Here is a 22331-nt window from a genome sequence, read left to right on the forward strand (position 1 = left end):
TATTTACTTCTAGACAAAAACATAATATTCCAACTATTATTAAAATGGCCATTATTATTTTCTTTTTAAAATTTGTTGCACCTTTTAGAGGCACTTCAGTAACCATGTTGTTTCAGGATACAAAGAGCTATAGAGCATTGCCCACTCTGAATAGTCTTCTGAATGGGGCCTTTGTTTTGTGAGCTGTTTTGGTAGGAAATGGTTGCTATTTAGGTCTCCAAGAGGGAATATAAAACTATGCTCACCTAATCAAACAGACCAGTAAATACAGCAGTTAATCTGACAACTTCAAATTCCTGAATTGCATTTGGAGAAACAATTTAACACAAACAATCATTTAAATCCTGCATTAATCATCCACCTTGGGTTACTAAGATGCATAATTTGTTTTCATTATTGCAAGCTCGTGGTTCTAAGTGACATTTCTAGCAGTTGGATGTTTTATTAAAACCAAAAGAGGAAAAAGGTGCTGTTAATCTTTTCCATCAACAGAGCTGTAAAATAAAAGCAGGGTTATCATAAGTATCAGAAGATAGACCTGTCAGAACTCCATGTCTGAAAAATGTAACTGTCTTAAGTATTTTACATAAGAAGAACACAATTGCTTGTGAACTAAATCAGCTATTGTTCTCCACGGTGGCAAAATGTTCCTTTCTGAGCAACCCTGCCTGGTGAATGTGAATCAGGAAGTAGGGCTTGTTTTGATTGAATTATTAACATATCTACAATAGCTTCAGAGTTACCTTGAACAGGTTCAGTGGGCACTTTAGAAACAAAAGGGAGAAAGGGAAAAACATGTGCAACAAAAAATTCCACCTGGCACTTCATTGCAACACAGAATGGCTCTTTAAAACAGCAGCAGAAAAAGGCTTCTTCATTTGGATATAGTCAAATGCAAAGATTTAGCTGCTATGTTTATGCCTTGTGCCTCTCAGAACAATAGCAACCTTTAGCAATCTTTTGCTTGTCTGTCCTTGTGATGTTGCAAGGTAGTTTGGCCAAAGCTGGCTGTTTGTAAAACGTTACACAAACTCTTTCTTCCCTCTTACCAAAAAAAAAAAAAAAATCCAAAAAAAAAGAAAATCCACTCAACCCAAAAAAAAAAAAAACCAACCCAGGAAAAAACTCCAACCCTGGCTTTTAAAAGAGCCATTGTCACTTCTAGCTAGAATGTTTATTTTACTGTCTCCTGCACAGCAGAGGACATTCCACCTATAAAGAGCAATTATGTAGCGCTGGGACAATTTGAATACTCTAATCAATGCCAGTTAAAGTGCAGATAAATAAATTTTTATAGTGCCAGGGCTCCTACCCTCCATGGAAATTATTGTTAATTTATTGAATCAATAATCTTGGAACAATAAATTATAATGCCTTTTGTTTTACTAAAGCCATCTCGCAGCATGTTTAAAAAGCACTGCTTTATAAATATTGCAACAGGCTAGGGGGAGATTTCCAACCAAGGCTTTGTGTTTGTCCCATTATGGAAAAGATTAAATTGTACAAGAAAAAGAAAAAAAAAACCCAAATAAACAACAAAAACTCAAAGGTGCAGAGACACTGAAAAAATAAATCCTTAAATACAGAAACTGCCTGGGTTGTAGCTCAGCCCTTTTGGGACTGTACTTTTTAACTCCTTCATTACTAGCTATGCTTTTATCAATTTGTTTTCATGAAGTAAAACCCACTGGATTTACAAAATACACATGGTTAAAAATACAAGATCAGAGACTGGTCTCCACTACAGCATAACTTTGCAGTAACTATTGACTTCAGCAGCACAGTCCTGGGTCTACATCAATCTAACAGTGATTGTGGAGTAACCTAACAAATAAAAGTGTATATATATATATACATACATATATAAATGTATACATATACAAATATATACATATATAAAATATATATAAATATATATATATATTATTTATTTTTAAATTATTTTTTTAGAATAAATATCACCCCAAAAATATACCAGTGGAATTATTTCAATCTTTAGAAAACATCATTCAGGCTAGCAGGTATCCTGTAGATAGCATTGACTTCTTCATAAGCTCTCTTACTCTGTATTTTTGCAATACCTATTGCAAGGAAACACATCCTTGGCTGGGAAGGTGCTGGAGAAACACAGTTAATCTTATTATGGTCTGGACCCTGTGGAAATGTTCCATGCATCTGTAGCTCACTGATTGCAGTTTGTATCAGTTCAGTAAGACGCTCAAGCCTCTTCTTGTGATGAACTGGTGGTTTCTATTTACCTTTTCCAGATAAAATGAGTTGGAGCAGGGACTGCTGGCTGTTCTAGTGGGAACAGTTTCAGGACAGGAACAGAGATACACAGCAGGGTCTGTCTTTTACTTTGAATAGCTGGTTGTTCTGGGGTAAGGTGAGGGTTTATCTGGTGGTAATGAGAAAATTCCCCAAGAATTTAATGTGTCAAAATTCCATCCCTGTTCATTTTGACTCGTTACTGTCAAGATCTCAACACTGGGGCACTTATTGATGAGAACCAGACATTCAGCAAGGTGCAAATTAGCTTAGTTGAGTAGGAATTAATGATTCTGCACAGAGTTGAAAGATCTGAGCATTTAGTCCAAAGACAGTTGATTCTGTATCGGCACTAAAGGAAAAAATTACATGAGTTGTTATTCTGCTTCCAAACTCCTATTTTTGATCAAGGTTTGTGGAGCTGGAGCCACAGTCCCTAGCTTATGTAAGCTTCACTTATTACACAATGAGCTAAACATAAGTAAAAGTAGGCTGAATCATATGGGGATGCAAACCTGGCCAAAACCCCCAGAAATCTCTGAGGTGGGTGTGAGGAAAATCAGCTGCTGTAATTATGATGGTGATTGTGGGGGATAAGGCAGCAGCCAGATTTGGCTGATTTTGAAGCAGTACTTTTTGATTTACGGGCAGGGAGTGTATTTTGACTTGTCCTCAGATTGTTAATTTTTAACTCTTGCTTCTTTGCAAGGTTGCCAGCTCGCAGGAGGGAAGCATCCCTTCAAATCCTGCCCACAACACTGGGCAGCATCCATCCAGGGATAATTTTAAAATGACTCTTTTAGTCATTGGCAGGCTGTAGCCATTTTGTCTTGGTATGTCTAACCCAGCTCACCACTGCTCTTTTTCTGCAGTCTGCCACAAGCCTCTGGTACACAGGGCCTGGCAGCTCCATGAAATCATGTCTTCTTATCCCCATGTGCTCCTTGGTCCCTGTGTTCCCACATCCCACCAACACAAAGGGCATCAACACACATCCCATCAACAAAAAACTTCAATGGGAGATTTTTACTGACATACCCACACATCTTTTTTTGACTAAGTTTTATGCTTGATCTTAAGAATCCCTCATGGTGCTGAACTTGGCTCATGTAGTCTGGGATGCTTCAGGAGTCTTTGGATGAAAGAAACTACGTAATGAAAGCCATGTTCAGCAGGAGCAGTCTTGGTTATTTGGGTCTTGAGACCATTCCATTAAAATCTATGGGAGTTTTGTCATGATTTATCAAGAAGAGGAAGCCCAGAGTAGAAAAGCTACATCCAAAATATAAATATCTATAATCTCTTAAATAGAACATGTAGGATAATGCATACTTGCAGTAGTTTCTGGGGGGATAAAAACTCACAAAATAAATGGAAGTCCAAAGCTACTATTCTAAACTTTCCCTATACTTCAGATTAAGCTTTTCTACTGTCTCTGCAGCAATTGTATACAATTATCTTCTCTCTAACAGCATCCCCAAAGCAGATCTAATTAGGGATCTTTGGAGCCAACATATGCATATCTTAATTACAGAACCAATATGGGATACTATTTGTTCCAACATTTACCATTAAAAAAAAAAATAAAATAATCATGGACATCTAACTTAACAGATAGCTATTTTCATGCTAACTTTGATTAAAATGTACTCAGCTAAACTGATCACTCTAAATATGAGACTGAATTATTACCAGGGGAGAGGAGGACCATCCAGCACCTATCCTGCCAAGAGAAGGCAAGAAATCAGATTTTTCATCACATTGCAGGATTCGTGTTACAGGGTCAGAGCTGTTCACATACAGCAGTTGAAAGTTGCTAGCTAAGGTGCAAGGGAAAGAAGAAGCAGACCCTTGACTGCATAATTTAACTGTTTGACTTCTTGAGTTGCAAAAAAGTTTTCATCAATTTAGTTATATTAGTTAGTTATTTAGTTAGTATTTTAATACACTACCGGGAGGGGGGGGGGGGGGGGGGTAGGAAACAAGAAAAAAACCCAAAACAAACAAACAAACAAAAAACAAGGAGAAAGAGTTCCTGGGTTGTCAAGTACCTGGGTTATCAAAATTCCAAACTTTTTATTCCATGGCCTAATGCCTGTAGAAAATGGCACAGGAAGCAAAAATGCTTAGTTTTCAGAATCTAGTCTGAGACTCATCTCCTCATTCTCCATTTCTCCCTGTGAAATTAGGAAATATTAACACTTAGTTTCCTCAACAGGTGGTTTTTGTAAACTTCATAATTCCACAGTGATCATATGCTTCACAAATGCTTTGTAAATTAAACAAACCATTTTTACAAATCCAGCAGGCTTCTGCACAATAGTTATTTTTTTAGGAGTGAGTGAGCAATTATAACAGCCCCAGTTATTTATCTCTTAAAATAAATTAAATAAATTGATTTTATTTAAATTAATTATTTTTAAATTTATTAATTTATTTTTAATTATTATTTAGTTTTATTTTATTTAATTACATTTACAGACTTTACAACTGATACTCTCAATCTCGATCTCCTTCATTGTTTTCTGGTTCAAGCTCTTTATCCTATACATCCAAATTTCCCACTTTCCTTAATCTAGATATTGTTATTAAATTTTCTTTTTTTCAGATTTTTTAGTGTTACTTGTTAGAGGACCCATGCATTCCTAAGAGCACTGAATAACCTCTGTTTATCTTAAGTGGTAGAAAGATCAATCTTTTGAAATGTTCAAATGTGAAGACTGGAGAGTTGCACTAGAGTAACATTCACGACTTGGTATGACACAGGAACTGGTGTATTTTTCTTCTTTTAAATTGATTTCTGATTATTTCTATGGGGTTTACTTGGTTTGGTTTATTTTCCTGGCTGGATTAAGCAAAATTTTCTCTTACAGAAATTGCATGAGGTCACTTGGATTATTGCTATCCACATTCTACCAGGGCACTGACTAGGTAAAGGATCAAGGTTTGGGACATATCATGTCAAGATCAGTGACTGGGCAAAACAAATTGCTGTGACAGCTTTAAAACATAATAAATATAGTGTATGGAACAAGGAGAGTAAACTAAAGTGATGTAGTAACTTCCAATATATACATACATATATATATGTTACTAATGGCATTACAGAACAAGACTAAAATGTAAAGAACATGCAGCAGTTTTTAAAATTGTGAAGCTCTAGATAAAGAACAATATTATTTTCCCCATCTACTTTCTGCCACCCATACCAGTCAGCATATGCTCAGCATTTTGCATCTCCAGAAGCACATACAAATAAAAAATAAACACTGTGACTGATATCTGAGAGGCAATGCATGAATATCTAGTAAGCAGAACTCTCTTCTTGGAGGGCAAGCTGACAACATGCCTACATGTGGCTGGGGAAAGCAGAGGAGACCTGGGGGAGGGTATTTGAAGGGAAGGTGGTTTCTCCAGTGACAGGGTACAACTGCAGTAAGAGCAAGAGCAGGTTGACTGCACCCCAGTTCATTGCCAGTTCTTAACCAAAGCCCCAGAAATCCAAAGCTGTTGAAATGGGAGCATTAAATAATACTAAGGAACAGTGAAGGACAACTACAATCCCAAATAACTTCCTCCCAACTGTGGGGGATAATGCACTCTTGGCTGAGATGGTGGGCTGATCTATGAAAATACAGATCCTATCCAGCATAAGATTTCATCTGAGTGCTGCTTGGGCATTTTTCATTGGGTGACAACAGCAACCCTCTTCCCTTTTTACCACTTTGGATCACATAAGGGCAGACAATATTCAGGTACTTCATCAGTTGTTTATTTGTCAGGACTGAGCAGGAAAGTGCAGGAATGCCAGGTGTCCCTTTTATGCCTCTTTGTCGTGGTTTTAAAGCAGTAACTAAAAAAATTACTTATTTCTTGCTGTGAGATATGGATTAGAACAAGAGCAAAACAGGCTTAAACTTTAAGAGGAAATAAAGTTTATTGACAAAACTACAAGAATAAGAACACCAGAATAAACTTCCAGAAAAACCTTTTATCCCCCACTACCCACCATTCCCTTGCTCACATGACAACATAGAGACAAAAAACTTTGGAACTTTGGTGTGCAAAACAGTCCCAATTCCTGCTAGAGTCTTTTCATCAGTCTTTGTAGAGAAACAGAAGTCTTCTGCTAATCTGTGGAGTTTCTCACAAGAAAGCTACTTCTGCTATAGCTTTCTATTTTTCTGATGTCAGCTGCCCAGAAAATCTGCCATCAGTTCACTCCTCCCATTTCACATCACTCTGAGGTGTGTATGGGTTAATGAGTCTAGGGATATCATTTTAAGGATGAGTTATTCAAAGGGAAAAGTTCTCTTCATCTGTCTCTGTGAGCTTTCCTGGAAAACAGAAGTTTTCTCTTTGCCTCAAGCGGCCCCAAATCTTCAACTATTTCTTCTCTCCTGTTCCAGCACCTCACTTTATCACAATTACTCCACCTTTTTCTCAAAATCCAAACTTTGAGCACTCTATTCCTTCCTATATACTTTGTCATGAGTTAAAGGAGTTTTTTTTCAGGACACTATTGTCCATTTCCATAGCTTTAACAGAAAAATATTTCAGCTTATAAAGCACCTCCTTATTCTTTACCTTTTCTGAAGCTTAATTCTTTTTTTTACTGTCTCTGATAGTTTATAAAGTCTCTTTACATGTTGATTACTCTCTTTTTCTCTCTCTGGATAAAAGGATTAATCTGCAAGTCTCATCTGGATAATGAAAGAGTTAAAATCTTGCCCAGGCTTTGTAGATGGTTCTGTGATCTCTGCCGAACAGGAGCTGGAGCTGTCTGCGATGGAAGATTCTCCATGGCTGCTCTGGAGAGTGTGGTCACTGTCTCAGCCCACCGCAGGTCCAGAGCTTTTCTTCTTTCTTTACTCGGCAGTCTCTGGTGAATTTAGTCACAGCAAAAACTGCAGCCGAGCCAGGGAGCGGCCTGGTCCGGCCAGAGCCCGGGGCAAGCCCCGCAGGCCCCATCTCCCGGCCGGGAGCCGCTGGGCCCAGCCCAGCCCCTGCCCGGGCCGCATGGGCTGGGCAGGGAACGGGAGGCCTGGAGCTCTGTTACCTTTCACAGCCAGGAAACAAAGAGAACAGGAGAGCCCTGGCTTTACATCTTAAGGAGGTGTTCACAAGTTGATCTCACTTTTCGATGGTCAAAACTGCTGTCAATTCTTAGAAATGACCGATAATTGGTCAGGAGAAAAGACTCCCATCAGTCACCAACAGCTTCAACTTCCTTAGCTCCCAAAGCTATCTTAAAGGTAGTCACTCCATGACACTCTTCCCTCAGCAGATACCTTGAGATATTCTTTATTTATCAGCCAAAAAGGTTTTTCAGGGTCAAAGAGCAATCTGGATTCCTGGTGCACTGAGATCCTGCAAGCCAGTGAAGGAACCATGTATTCCCATGTTTTTCAGCTTCCCACTAACACTGTTTTGGCCTTGAGCAGGCTTCAGACATTGCTTATGGAGGGGCAAGTGCTGGGACAGTGAAGGGAAGGAGCCACTTCCCTCAGGGCTCTCCCTCAGGGCTCTCCCCCAGGCTCAGGAAGGTTTTCTCCCCACTGGGATGAAGGGATGCTGTGGCACACCTGACCATCCTGAGCTGCCCATCATGCCCCCACCCCTTGTCTTACGCCCTCAGGGCACACAAGGAGCAGATGCACACTCCTGCTTGGGCTGCCCCCAGCCTTCCCTCAAAAACACCGCCACGGCTGCACACAGTGAGCTCTCTCCAGCCTAGCATGCCAAAAAGCTGGAGGTGGGAAGGCTTCTGGCCATGTATGAGAACCCAGCACAGCAGAACAGACTCTGCTGCCTCCTTCCCGGCTGTGCCCTGGCCAAAAGAAGCCCTGACACTACTCCCAGTGTCAAATGTTCCTCCCTAAACATCCAGCCAAGGTCTGTTTTTAATACAGCTTTGCATAGGGGAGGAAAGGAAGAGGGCAAAGAAGTAGGAGCTTATGGTGATATTTCTTGCTTAATATTATTGTGTTAATTCCTTGTTTGTCCAGCAGCCGAATCATCTGTGCCTCCTCTGGGATGTGGCTCCAGCTGCTGTGAAACCTAGTGGCAAAGGCAGAGCTGATTAACTGCAGGCTCTCCTGCTGAATCCAGCCAGCAAACCACGTATGGGCCATTTCCCCAAAAACTGTCTGTTTATTGAAAATCATAGCTGAATTTCCTCCTGGTTTCCCTTCCTCTCTCCCTGCCACAAAAGAAGCTCCCATAGTCAGGATGGGACAGGAAGGGCAGCAGCAGGAGCTGCTAGAGGTGGCACAAGGGTATAGGCTAGGGGAGGGAGAGCAGTATGGGTCTCCCCTACTGTCTGTGAGGGTTACGTTAGAAAATGCCAGGGGAAGAGCCCCAGAGAAGCCCTGTTACAATCTGGGTTGCCTAAAAACCACACAGTCTCAGTGGCTGACCAGCAGACTGAGGCCACAAGCAGCTGGCACTAGGACACACCAGGTTCAGTGGCCCAGTGCAGGCTTCTGGCCAGATGCTCAGCACCGAAAAAACCAAAACCTTACATATTGCGGCTTGATGACTGCTGCATGGCCTGCCCTTCCTGGCACAGGAGACCAAAAATAAAAAATAAAATAAAATCCCTGTGTGATGCAATTGTTTTCCTTTGGCTTCTACAGCTGGTGGCATAACAAACTTCCTCACCAGACACAGGGTACAGACAGACAACAGTGACCTGTGCTGGTCAGACTGGAGAGCAGGGATTGCTCCGTCCCTGGACTATTCAAGAGGGCCCATTTTTATTGCTACAGGTAGATCAGGAGTTGTTTTGAGATCTGTCTGATCCAGTGACTCAGGTGCCCAGAAGAGGACTTTGAAATATTCATCCTGTCTGTTTTTGAAAATTACTGTTACAAAGTGCCAGTAACCCCTCTTTGATCTGCGGCTGCTCCTTGCATCTCCAGGCAGGCAGGTAATGTAGAGTCAGGTCAGGAAAGCAGCACCAGTGTAGATAGCAATGGAGGAAAGCTGCTTGCAATGTTTTATCCTGAAGGCTGTTTTGTTATTAAAAAAACAACAGATTTTTCTTCAAAAATCACAGCATTTTGCAAATAACTGTTCTGCTCTTTAAAGAGTCTTCAGTCTAAAGCAATTTTGTTAACTGCTGTATTTTTTCCTTTTTTTTTTAAATTTCTTTCTTTCCCTTATTGAAGAATATGGTGAGAGGCTGGGGGACACTTTTTTCTTAGTTAAAGCTAAAATTTTTTGTTTGTTTGTTTAAAAAAAATGATAAAAAATAAAAATAAGTACATATGAAAAAAACAACGAAATTTCAACCGGCTGCAGAGCCACCAGCTTAGTTACACTGGCTGATGTGCAAACACATCTAGTACATGAAATTATTTAGATTGACAGATATATGTCAGATATATCATGATGCAATTTATACATCAAAAATAGTTGATAAAGAGAAATCTCTTTTTAGTACTGTAGCAGACAGAAGCCATAACATCTGCACTTCAGGTAAGCTGGAAGGGCCACAGCAACCTGTACATGGAGACACATCTTTCCAAAATGACCAGCAAAACTGAGGAATTGCAATGGAATCAGGCAGCCCAGCTGCATCACTCAGCTGGTGGGCCCAGGCTGACCTGCTTGTACAGCTGAACTGTTGCATTCAGAGCTGAATCCAGGTTCAGGCTCTAATTCAAGTGCACTGAAAGCACACAGCCAAAGAGCTGAGAGTCCAACCCAAGAGTAATGCTCATGACACTCATTATGTCCCTACGGGGAGCAATTAGTGAGGCCTGTAACAAGCAAAAAGAAAGGTGATGTCCTCTGTCTCAAAAAGCTCGAATTTCACAGCAAAACAATAGGAGATCACCAAGAATAAATTAGAAGAGAGACCCCATGGCTGGAAAAACTGGGAACTGGGAATTAATTTCTATTCACATCCTTGGTGTGACTTTGTGATTCTTGGTCATCTCAGTTTCCCTGACATATCTTTGTGTTTTCCAAAGGGGAACAAAAATCTTGAATCTTGAAGTTACTTGTTAATGGTTGCAAAGCACTTTTAACTAGAGGGCAAATCTTGGCTGACACTATGGAAGCACAAAGGGACCACAATAAAGCCCAGCTGTTTGCTCAAGGTTACCCTACTGTGACAGTCCCTGGTGAGGGCAGGTGGCTCTTGTTCTCACCTTTGGCCCCTGGCTTTGGCAAAATGTCACCTGGAGAGTTTCTGGAGCATTTCTGGAATGTCTTGAATGCCAAATGCATTTGAGCAGTTGGTGCAGAAGCCTCAGTAACACCTGAGACACAGAGCAAGCCACCAACAGCTCCAGATACCTGGCAAGCATAGCATTGGCACAGCGATATCTCAGCATTTCATCTCTGGCTGAACACAATCAGACAGGGCTGGAGTCAAAGGGAATTTTAAATGCTGTATTCAGACAGAGTTCTGTACCATGGGGACAGAAGATCATCTCTGCTGGATCTGTGGTAGAGATCCTTGTTTCTTATGTGGAAGGATGACAAATATATTATGCACAAGACCTTTTAATGTTGATGTGGCCATAGGAAATGGAGAAGTTTAAATGGAGGACAACAGGAAAAGCAAAATGTGACATGTTGTGTTGCTTATTCAAAGCCAACCAAAGAAGGGCCCCAACAGTTCCATACAAAGAACTGATTATATCAACCAACACGTAATTCTAAATTTCCTGCCTCAGTCATTTTTGGATATCTTTTTGTCCTTTTTTTTGGTCCATCTTTTTGTCTTTGTCATTCTCCACTGAACTGAAAAGCATTAGCAAGATCATGTTAAAAATACTATTTTTCCTTTGTAAGGGAACCCTGGTGACTCCAGATCTCTATGTAGCACCACCAGAGTTCACCACAAGCTACAAGAGCTGAGGCTGAAAGGTCGTGCTAAGGGTTTTATGAGTTATCTGGGGCTGTGAAAAATAAGGGACTTGCTAACTCTGAAGAATAGTTTAACTGAATACACTTGCCCCGAACTAAAGGTGCTACCTTTGGAAATGTTTCACAGTTTGTCACACAGAGCTGCTGAGCATCCAAAGACACCAACCTGGCTCTCAGAGTAACAGAAGAAGTTCTGCTTCTCCACAAACCAGGCTCTCACTGCATCACTCTCTGCACCCACATACACTTGGCTTCTCCCTGAGCACTGATAGCAAACAAAGCAACACTCACTCGATTTCTGTGATGCCTAAAATACTTCTGACAGACCAGCAATACACAGTGGTCCAAAAAAACCAATCTCTACTCTTTATTCACAGAGAACAGCTCTACACCAAGGTGCTACATTCACCCCAAAACCCCCACAGAGAATTCATGTGCTTAGGCTAATAGCTTTTAATAAAAAATAATAATAATTTTAAAAAATCAGGTTTCTTGCCACACAATACAATAAAAATGCATGTTTTTCTTCTTAAACACATTTTAGCTTTTGTGAGCTTGTGTGAAAAGACCCCATTATTAAGCCTGAGTTATTTAAGCAATATTGGAAGTGCCCCTGCCCTTTTGTTAATTTGCTTGGCTTGGTGCACACATGGCATTTGTTTTATATCATGTGTGGAACTTGCTTCTTTAAAAAGTCTGCAGGTTTCAAATTCCTCTCCTTTTGATAGATGTACTGTATGTACTGTTGGGTTTAAAAAAAGTTACAGGTGGCTGCTATTTTTCCCAATTTGATCCACAAAAGCCTCTTTATTAAAAGAAGTCCTTAATGAAAAAGAAAAGTAGAGCTACTGTATGTGAGGTTGCAAAGAACTCCGGTGGAAATATTTGGTGTTTACATTTTGCCGAACTATTTATACTGTGGACACATACTACACTAAAGGCTCTCTTTTCCCTGCATAATAGAAATCCTTGTGACTGAATTCTATATACTTAGTATGGTTTACATTTTTTATCCAGCCTTGCCACATTTTATTCCACCGTGCTCTGTGAGTCTGTTGCAGAGCTGTATAATAGCAACACCTTCTGGAAAAAGAGAGACACTGGAGAATCCTTTCTGACTTTTGCAGCTTGTTGGACTCACCAGACAGTGTATATTACTAATAAGGTAGAAGCTCAGAATAATAATTAAAATACATCCCTGACTGTATGTGCATTTATTGCTTCATTTAGCAGTAATTGAAAACTCCGTGGGTTGTTTTGTTTTTTTTAATATCTATTTCAGAGCCTTTTTGTTCACAGTACTTTTAACAATTAATATTCAGTGTTTTAATTATACCAGATTTATGGGTCTGAGTCTCTGCTCTGTACACCTTTTGTCTGGTGGTATGAAAAAGCAGAGGAGCACCCTGCTGCTCAGTGGCAGCAGCCACCTCTTCTCCCCTCAGAGCAGCACGAGCTGCCAGCATGAAGAGGAGCATTCTCAAACCCCACAGAAGAGTTCCCCAAACCACAGGCTGGCAAATGAGGTGCAGTGGCCTGCATTTAATGTCAGACGAGTCTTACAATCTCAGATAAGCACCACAGCCTTCCTGGTGTCTTCATAAACAAAACTCTGCCCCTGAAGAGCCTTTAACTGCCTTTGGCATTGGGGCTTTTAAGTTTTTGCCAAAAAAGACAGGCGGCCCTTCCTGAGTGTTGCTAGAAGACAGCTTTGCAAGCACAAGTAGGAAACAGAGGGTGGGTGGCAGGAGGACTCCTTCAACTGTCTTTAACTTCAATCTATGGCAATATTTTCTTTTGCAAAGTACTGCAGAGAGATACCATTACAGCAGCAGCAGTAGTAGTAACAGCAGTAATAATAATAACCATACCACCTCTAATTAGATCTTTGAACAGAGGTGCAATAATCTGAACACCACAGCTGTAAAAATGAGTTCTGCTAGAGAAACAGGGAGAGAGAACTGAATTCCTTGGTGAAAGGCACTATCAAAGGACAAGAGGTAAGGAGAGGGACGAAAGAGCTCCCACATTTAAACTTTGAGGCTACACATTTCAAGCTCAAAATTTGCTTTAATGGTACCAAACTTATGAATGGTCTTATTCCAAAACACTGGGGATTATTCAGAAGGATTTTTAACTCCTGCAATATTCAGTTGCCTTGGAGGATGCAGGATTTGGAATCTAGATGAACCTCATAAACCTGGATGCCTTTCCTCAGACAAGGCAAGTCACAGTCTGGTTCTTCCTGATGAGCAACCCAGGGTCAGATATGACGAGTTTTGACGATTTTGCAAAGTTAATACATGATTTCCATTTTGCTTTAAATTTTCAAGTGGTGTGTCTCTGAGCAAAATTTCCTGCGTTCCTTGCTTCGACACTGTGTTTCTACACCTTCCATGTCTCATTCACATCCTCCTGGTCAGGATTTCATTTTTTGGGCTATTCCTTTTCTTTTTGCACACCCTTACTCGCCTTGACTCCTGCAGTGCCGGTTCCTGCCCACCAAATAAAGAAGCCAGTGTAGTGCAAAGCATGCACAGTGCAGCCATCATCCACAAAACACTCTGACTTAGCTCACTCCATTATGCAAAACAGCTCTGAGGAGAAGCCTTCTGGGAAACGCAGAAACAGATTTTTCCATGATGGGAAAGAACAAGAGCCCTGCAAGGTATGTTTAGGTATGTCAGGGGAGGGAAACTGTTTAAGAAAACTAGTTTGTCGAAGGTTTGCATGGTATATCTGATTTTGGCAAAGCGTTTGAGGGCTCGTGGTACCCACAACTGCCTAGCATGCGATACACCCCCCAGCTAGTCCTGGCAAACACACTCCACATCTTTCTAAGTAACTCCATGTCTGTACCTTAAGAAGCAGGGATGTGGGGCAGGATCCTGCACGAGGGCAGAATGCACAGCATTAAGGAATCCGTGAGGGGGCTGTGGGCAGCTGCTCAGAGCAGCCAGGTGAAGATAGCTATCGGAGCAGGGATGGGAAGGCCATATGGCACCAGCTGTGCTCCAGCTCCCAGCAGGACTGCATCTCCTCGCATGAATTTAATTTCCACAGCATGCACAAGAGCGATTTGCTATTGCAATAAGCCGTTCCCGTCCTTTTCCTCACCTGTACCCATCACCTTCAGGCTGCTGAGCTATCACACAAAGGAAAAAGAGTGAGACGAAAGCTGCAAGCTCTGAGCCCTACGCTGTGAATGTACTCCCTGCTGCCACCAAAAACGAGCACAAAATTCTGTAGGGAAGCCCCTTCCCTGCCCCTTCTGCTTCACGTGACAAATGGCTGTGTGTGCCCCCCACACCTGTAAATGCCAAGAGCCATGGGCTGATGAGCCAGCAGGACTGGCACAAAGCTGCTGAAGCCCTTCTCTGTGGTTCTGCCAGCCCAGCCTCACTGCCTCTGACACAGCCCCAGCATAGCCAGAGCTGGGGAATGGGTTAATCCCAGGGGACTTCGTGACAAACCAACAACTAGACTGAGAATCCCAAGCGGAATTTTAACATGTCTGGCCTGGGATCCTCAATCGTTGATAATGACAGGCATTACCTGACCCAGCCAGCTCGGGGATCGCGATAGCTGTTCTCAAGAATTTGCAAATCGTTCTCCAGTTCCTGGCTCCTTCCCTCTGACTATCTTGGCAGCCTGTTCTGGCAGCCAGACTATCTCACCTAAGACTTCTCCAGCTGGTGAAGCATCTTGGCTCTCCTGCCTCTCCATGCCCACACACTTTCATCAACTTCAGCAGTAACCCTTTTAAGTGTTATCTCGCAGCCCTAATTACTTCAAATACATTTTCTGCCTGACGGCGTCGGACAGGTGGAAACTGAGCGCCATCTATTGCTGACTAATAAAAGGCTGCTTTGGGAAGGATGCGACAACAGCCCTTTTCCAAAGGGAGCCTCGGCTGTGGGATTCCTGCAATCCAGCAACAGCAGCCCCACGGCCGCCAGAAACAATTCTATATTGAATTGATGCTTAAAGCATTGCGGTTTCCCAGAAAAATACAACTATAAGTTCGGGATGTGTCCCCAGCTAATTTCTTCAGCCTGGAAATATTGTGAGGATCAGCTTTCCTGTAATATTTGTATAATTATGTGATTAATTTTGCCCTGAAGTGTTACAGTATTAATCTCTCTCTGGTGTTTATATCTGACCCAGGCAAACTATAAAGATGGGCTCTACAGTTTGTAGTCCCAAGCCTTCGGCAACACTGGCTGCACCCCCTTTACAACTGTGAGCAACTGATGTGAAAGAAGGGAGTAATCTCCAAGGCAAGCATCTTCCCCAGTCATCTGCACCCAAGAGCACCCCAAGAACCTGAGGAAAAGAGTAGTGGTCAGCATTGTCACTGCTGGGAGGCGGACTTGGTTTGTAAAAGTTTGTGAAAACGTGATGCTGAGGGTCATTTTTTTGTCAAAGGTCTTGGGACTTCCCTGCATGGGATAAAATAATTTACAAATATATACCCCTAATAAAGCAAAAATTCTGAAATTATCAAGAGTCTAGGTTTTCCACGACAGAAGCAAAAGCTGTATCTTTTCTGAGTCCCATAGATAACTTTTGAATATACCTGAAGAGATGCTAATTGTTAGCACCAGATGATGGTGATGTTAATTTCTGCATCTTACGTTAAGCAACTATTGCAGTCTTTCCCACAAAAATGCAAAGATTTGCAGTGAGGACAAAGTTAGGAGAAATGATGGGTAGAGATCTCAAAACACTAAATCAAAGTGCTGCTGTACACAAGCTGCAAAGACCAGGAGCATGTTGTCTAACTGTGATGTTTCCGATAGATCTGGCTGCAAAGATTCCTGAGAAAAGGAGAGGGTAAAGATGACAAAAAAAGATGAGCAACACCACTTTGAAGTGTCTGCAGCCATAAAGTTGGGACATCCTCAAACTTAGAAAAAAATATATCCCTGATACAGTCTAAACAGCTGTGTTTGTTGCCAGTTCCCTTATACCTGTTAACTTTTTTCCTAAAGCTCTACATGCCTTAGAAGGGAAAAAATTATATTTAAACATTATTTTTTAGCACATACAATGGAGATGAAAGGTGAAATAATTGTATCAGGCAGTTTAAAAGCAGAAAAGCCCAGAAAGAGCGATGTTTGGTTTATTTTGGAAAATATCCTTAGGACTTTTAAGGTTGTTCTGAAGGGTTCTAAGACCTGGCTCATGATTTTGGGTTAAGCTTTATTACTGATTAAAAAGTCAACTTAAACTGTATAATCAGCACACTAATGATTCCTTGCTTTTTTGTAAATGAATAAAACTGGTTTTCCTTATAAATAACAGAATGGGGAGAAAGAAATCAAAGTAAGAATTAAATAGTTCAAATTCAGGTGTGTTCTCCTTGAAACTCTGGGATTCCCTCAGTTTAATATCCTGCAGGCCAGATAATTATCCACTGCTCCCTAGAACGAGGAGACCACTTTTGTCTCCCAATATGTGTTGGGAGAACATGGCCTGGTTCACATAGCCCTGAGCCTGAGCCTTTCTAACAGCTTTGACTTTGACTCTGTTCTATCCCCACCTTTTTCCCTCTTCCCAGAGCCCAGCAGCAGTGGCAATCAGATTGTCCTGTCAGCAGTGCCAGGAGAAGAGATGGTACAAGCACAACTTTATTATGGGCCAAATCTCAGCCATCCACTGGCCAGGTGGAATTGAGAGCAATGTAAAGGACAAGGCAGGACAGATTGCAGTGGAAAATTGGTCCCAGCCTGTTAGTGGTTGCTACTTCTACTCAAGGAAAGAGTGGTGGTCCTTAGGGCCCCCTGTGGGATGAAGAGACACAAAAGTGGAGGAATGACAGGACACCTGCACATTGACTCCTCCCAGCAGAAAAATGTCACTGAACAGGCCATCAGAAAGGCTGAATTTGGCTGAAATCCAAACAGTAAAGAATTAAAAATTACTTTGTTATGACTCTGAGTACTGCTGGTAATAATCTGGGGAGTAGTAATAAAAAAACAGAGAATGTGGTGTAAGAAACTAAACTTACAAGGTAGCACTCATGGGATTAAGATGATGGTGGTTGTGGTCCACTCTTAGGTAGACTGTCCCAAATGCTCCCTTTTGTACATTATTTCAGTATAAGAGGAATTTTATATTGGTTTTTGTTTGGTTTGGAAGGAACATAGTACTAAAGCTTTTAAATAAGTACAAAATTAATTAATACTGTTGTATTTCTTGGCAGGACCTATATAGAAGGTTTCATGTTGAAATACACTACCTCTGTTCTCTGTATTTGGTTTTGCCTTTTTTTTTTAAAGAAGTCAGGGTGCTGGATGGCAAGGGAAAGAGAATATTTTTTTGTTTGGAGGCACCCCATTTAAAGCTGGGAAGGTAACCAGAACAAAATTTCCCAACCTAGAGCAAACTCTCCTATCAGATAAATAAGTGGTTATGGGTTACAGCAAAAATGGTTACAAATTACCTTCTGGAGAGGTACTCCCCTCTGCTCCAAAAAGTAATGTGGTAGAAGCAGTTACAGATGAAGGAAGGATATTCTAGTTTAAAACAAATCACAGTACATTACAAAAGCTCTGCAAAGCCTGTTCTAGCTCACACAAGCTCCCAGGGCTGTCAAGAAAACACCAAAGGCCCGAGTCGCCTGGGATCAGTAAGTTTAAAGGCAATCTGTTCTTCCTGAGCTATGAGAGTCCTGTGAGACTAGGACTCCGTTCCAAACTTCTGCTAACAGCAATGCCAACTAGGAGCATGGTGAATTGTGATTTCTCCAGCATAGCTATGCCAACCGAAGCCCCAAATGACTCCCTTGTTCTAGGAAAAAAAAAAAAAGAAAAAAAAAAGAAAAGAAAAAAAAAGTGCTTTTCCTTGTACAACTTTTCCTGTGCGGGGCTGTGGCCAGGTATGGTTTTACTGTGTAAACACCAAATGCAGCTTCGCTGGCAGATCTGCAGCCGTCTGTCTGCACTGATGAAATGCCCTAAGCACAGGCATAAGAGCACAGTATGTCACACTTGGGTTGTAAGCAGGGCTGAAGGTTGATAATGTGCAGCAGGTCTAAAAATCCATTGCTTCCTCACAGAAGCTTTGCTGTTCTCTTTGCGGTGTTGTATTTACTCAGAGGAAGCTGTTTTGAAGTGAAAATATGCATGGTTATTTTGTTTTTCTTTTGTGTATGGAAAACAACTTCTTTCATTCCCCACAATTTCTAGGGGAGGGGAGAACTGCACACAGCCCTTGATGGACATCTTTCTCAGGTAGAAGAAAGATCCAAGCAGGCATCTCAAGTTTAAAGAATTTGCTCACAGTTGGAATTGTGATAAAGAACCTAGAGTCATTCTGGCTGTGGAAATCAGAGGGGTCACAACATGATTGCTGGAGACAAGGCAGGGTTTAGGCAAGCTAAAGGAAGAAAAGTTGGGAGTTCAGTGTTTTATCAGGGAACAAATGTTCCTGCAGTTCAGGCATTTGAAAATCGCATTAACCTGGAAAAGCAAAAGCAGGAGCAAGATACAGACATGAACGTAATAGATACTGACTGCAGTGGCTCCAGGGCAAGTGCCAGCTCTTACTTCTGCAATGGAGGTCACAGAAAAACCTTTTTGGTTTTTTTTTTTTCTTTCCCCCCTTTTTCTTTCAAACCAGCATTACATTGTGTGCTTAAGCAACAAAAACAGTTCACTGTGAGCAGGAAGAGGCCAAACATGAGTCTTGCTCTGTGTGTCTGAGCCACTTTACCACATCTTGTACACCCAGAGATTATCTGGTCACTTTAACACTTGTGGTGACACATAAAGGGGCAAGAAGGCAGCTGTAGAATAACCTCCTTGTGGAGGGGATTCTCCTGCAGGCACACTGAGCAGAGCCAGCCTGACCACATCTTCAGCTGGCCAGGCAGGAGACCACAGTGCCCAATTCTTCACAAACACACACTCACACCACAAGGCTCTTGCAGTTACGAGCTGCACATGCAGCCAGGCGGTTTTGGAGCTGAAAGATATTGGATAAGTCACTGAACTGCAGCTCAGGTCTGTCTTTTCTCTCTGAAGCAATAACTAAAGTGTTGTTTTTTCCACAGATGGCTGCAGGGCTTCCCTGTTGTGTGGGCTTGGGTCAAGATCACAAAGCTAAACACAGTAAATTCTTCAAGTCTCACCTGTGTGGATTCTTTTACTCTGCACTGGTTAGTGACATAAAAGAACTTTGTATTTGCAAATTGGTCCTCAGTTAGGAAAAGGGCATATGCAAAAATTATGGCCACTAGACTTGAACAGTGGACTCCAGTGGACATTTCTGGAGTGGACTCCAAAGCCCTCCTTGCAACTTGCCTTCCTCTGCTGAGGTTCAAGTTGTGTTTGGTCCCCATGCACAGAGAAGGGCTTAAAATGGACGGACACTCTTGTGCAAAAACATAGCACTGTGCCCAGATGCCTGATGTTGGTATCATTAATTTGCTTCTGAACACTCGTAATCCCAGAAGGTATCACCTGGGACTCAGAGCAGAACATTAAGGCAATGCAAACTCTTCCAAGGTCAGGTGAAAATGAGCTGGGTGTTTATTTGTTTAAACCAGAATCCATGCTGTAGGCTGACAAGGCCTGGGATTATAGAAGGTTTGGCCATGCATAAGCTTGATTTTTCTCGCATTTAAATGTCACTGTCAGCTGTAGGCAGTGTTCCAGCTTGTGAAGTTTTGCTGAAACTGGAGGCAACACTGAACTTGGCAGAAATGTGATTGTAGGGTTTAATTGAAAGAATAAGCCTGCTATTACAAATTAATGTAGAGAAGGCAGCCATGGTGGAATCTGTCTTCAGGTCCATATGGTCCTCCACTGCTCGTGGATCATACAGCCTGTCATGCATTCACCCTCACAGGAGTCACTCTGTTTCTGGGGAGCTATTACCCCCATTTTACAGCTGGAAAATAGGAGCTAGGAGGGTTACCTCTCTTGCTCAAAGGCACAGAAAGGAACTGATCAAGGATAACTGCTAATCTCTTCTTCCTTTCCAGATTGCTTATAATTTTTCCCTAAAGAAAATCACTTATCTGATAAACTTATATTATAGGCTGCAGAGAAATGCATATTATGCACACCAAGAAAAGCACTGTCTTTTAAAAATAAATCATTACAAGCCATCTTGGTTTTTGCAATTTACTGTAATTGCAGTTCGATTTTCAGTTTTCCCGTGAAAGATCTCAAACTTATCATCTTATGACTGAATGAAGTAGTAACTGTTAAAATATTCTTGGCTGGTTACTGATTATCTGTGGATCATAATTTTATTTTTCCCCTGAAAAATTACTTTTATTTTTTAAAATTAAAAGCATAACACTTTCTGGCTACCAGCTCTATGCAAACACAAAATAATTTTTACTGATGGTATCTGTTTTATCAGAGAAAAAAAAAAAAAACAGGTTAAACAACTCCGCAGCAGATGAATTTTGCCCTGAACTTCATATATAATTTGATGAGAGTTTCACTGAGTCAAACATTGGCTCTCCTTCATGCTGCTTAAACTGCAGTAACAGATAATAAAGCCTTGTTCATGCTACCTTCTCTTTCCAGGAAAAAGTTGCCATAAAGAGGCTGTGAGGCTTGGCAGAGATATGCACGTGTTCAGAAAATAAGGTTGGGGTTTTAATATGATCCTATTCGGTAAAACTGGAGGAATTTCCCTTTTTTCAGGCTAAAATTTTCCCTTATCGACATCTCTCTTAACTTCTGGGTTGTGTTACCTTAGTACTAAAAACTTGTCAATATTACACATGTGCAAAAATGGGTAACACATACTGATTTTCCTGTTTCTGTTGAAATGTGAAGGAAATGTGGAATAAGGAGTCTTCCTTTGTACCACTTGGATATACCAGCATAAGGGAATCCTTCCAAGGGACTCTGAGAGCTAAGAGATACCATCAAGCTCTAAGATTCAACCTACTAGATTTTGGTAAGAAATTGCAAGGTAGGAACTCAACAACATTTACCTCTCAAAAACCGGCAGCCATCTGACCTAAAAATGTGCTGATCGTTTATAGTCCATATGCATAATACCAGTCTCAGTTACAAGGTTTTCATGCACATATTGTAAAATAAGCCTCAGCCCAGGCTGGCAGATTGCAGTCTGGATTCCCTGAAGTAAAAAATAAATATATAAATTGTGCTTTCCCTCTTTAGGAAGTCACACTGCACGAGGGAAAAGGTGCAGCATTTAGGGTCTCACTGGATTCCTTCCACGACACCAAAAATACGGGCAATCAAGTTAGGTAATACTATGTTTTCAACTTGTTTATTTTTTAAAAAGAAGCCTCATTTCAGGAACGTGATGGGACCAAAAGGCAGAGGCTCCTTAATCAGAATCCTTCCAGTGTGCCATGACAGCAAAGCCTACACTCCCAAAACTGCGTTTCTTTGGTCCTTCAGGAAAACATGCACAAAACCAACTTTCTTTGCTACCCACCTTAACTCACTCAGAGGCTACAAACTGAGCACTCTGAGAAGTCCTTGGCACAGCCATTGAGAAATCTGAAGAGTTTTGGATTAGCAACACACCTGACAGCAGCTATTAGCACTTCCCAGCCTAACACAGGCACCGATGATGAAGACACCAAAATAGAGCAAAATGTCATTTCTGTTTAGCAAGGCAACATGTCTTGGATAACCAACTCTTGTCTCAGCTTCACAAGCCAAATAATGACTTTGCAAGTGGAGCTGTGTGGCGATTGCTGCCACCTGACAGCAATGTAAACATTTTGATTACAACAAACTGAGGACAGGTGGGATATGTCCCCAACTGCTGAGTGACTGACCCACTTCTTCGAAGGGAGAACTCTCCATGGAAAAGGGATTGGCATCTGGGATTAGAGAGGATTTCTAACCTTGAATTTAGATCAGACTCTACTGTTTCTTCCTCAAGAGCCATAAAAATATTTTCCCTGCAAAAGGAGGGAGTAGCAAAGGGTACTTGTGCTATGAGTTATGTTTACAAGTTGGTTATTTGTGGGAGTACACTTTCAAGACCTGACAAACTTCTTGGATTTTCTGTTCTCTACAACGACAGATTCTGCAGTAGAGGATGGGAATGATATGAAGTTTATGAACATTTAAAAACAATGTTATTCTTAGCTGGGAGGATCCAGAACAATGGGATAGTCAAAACCCCATCCCTACAGGTAAGAAATCCTAGGACAGTAGGCTGATCTG

General features: G+C 41.4%; 1 long non-coding RNA gene across 1 annotated transcript; it reads left to right on the forward strand.

The window, feature by feature from the left end:
- The first annotated feature begins 14953 nt into the window (after positions 1 to 14953).
- LOC147653808 (uncharacterized) lies at positions 14954 to 20256 on the forward strand. The gene is made up of 2 exons (XR_015285792.1): positions 14954 to 15217; positions 15319 to 20256. It is a non-coding gene; the product is annotated as an uncharacterized LOC147653808 (long non-coding RNA).
- The last annotated feature ends 2075 nt before the right edge of the window (positions 20257 to 22331 follow it).

Source organism: Cyanistes caeruleus, chromosome 4 (assembly GCF_971803275.1).
Source record: "Cyanistes caeruleus chromosome 4, bCyaCae1.hap1.1, whole genome shotgun sequence".
In the NCBI taxonomy this organism is placed as follows: Eukaryota; Metazoa; Chordata; class Aves; order Passeriformes; family Paridae; genus Cyanistes; species Cyanistes caeruleus.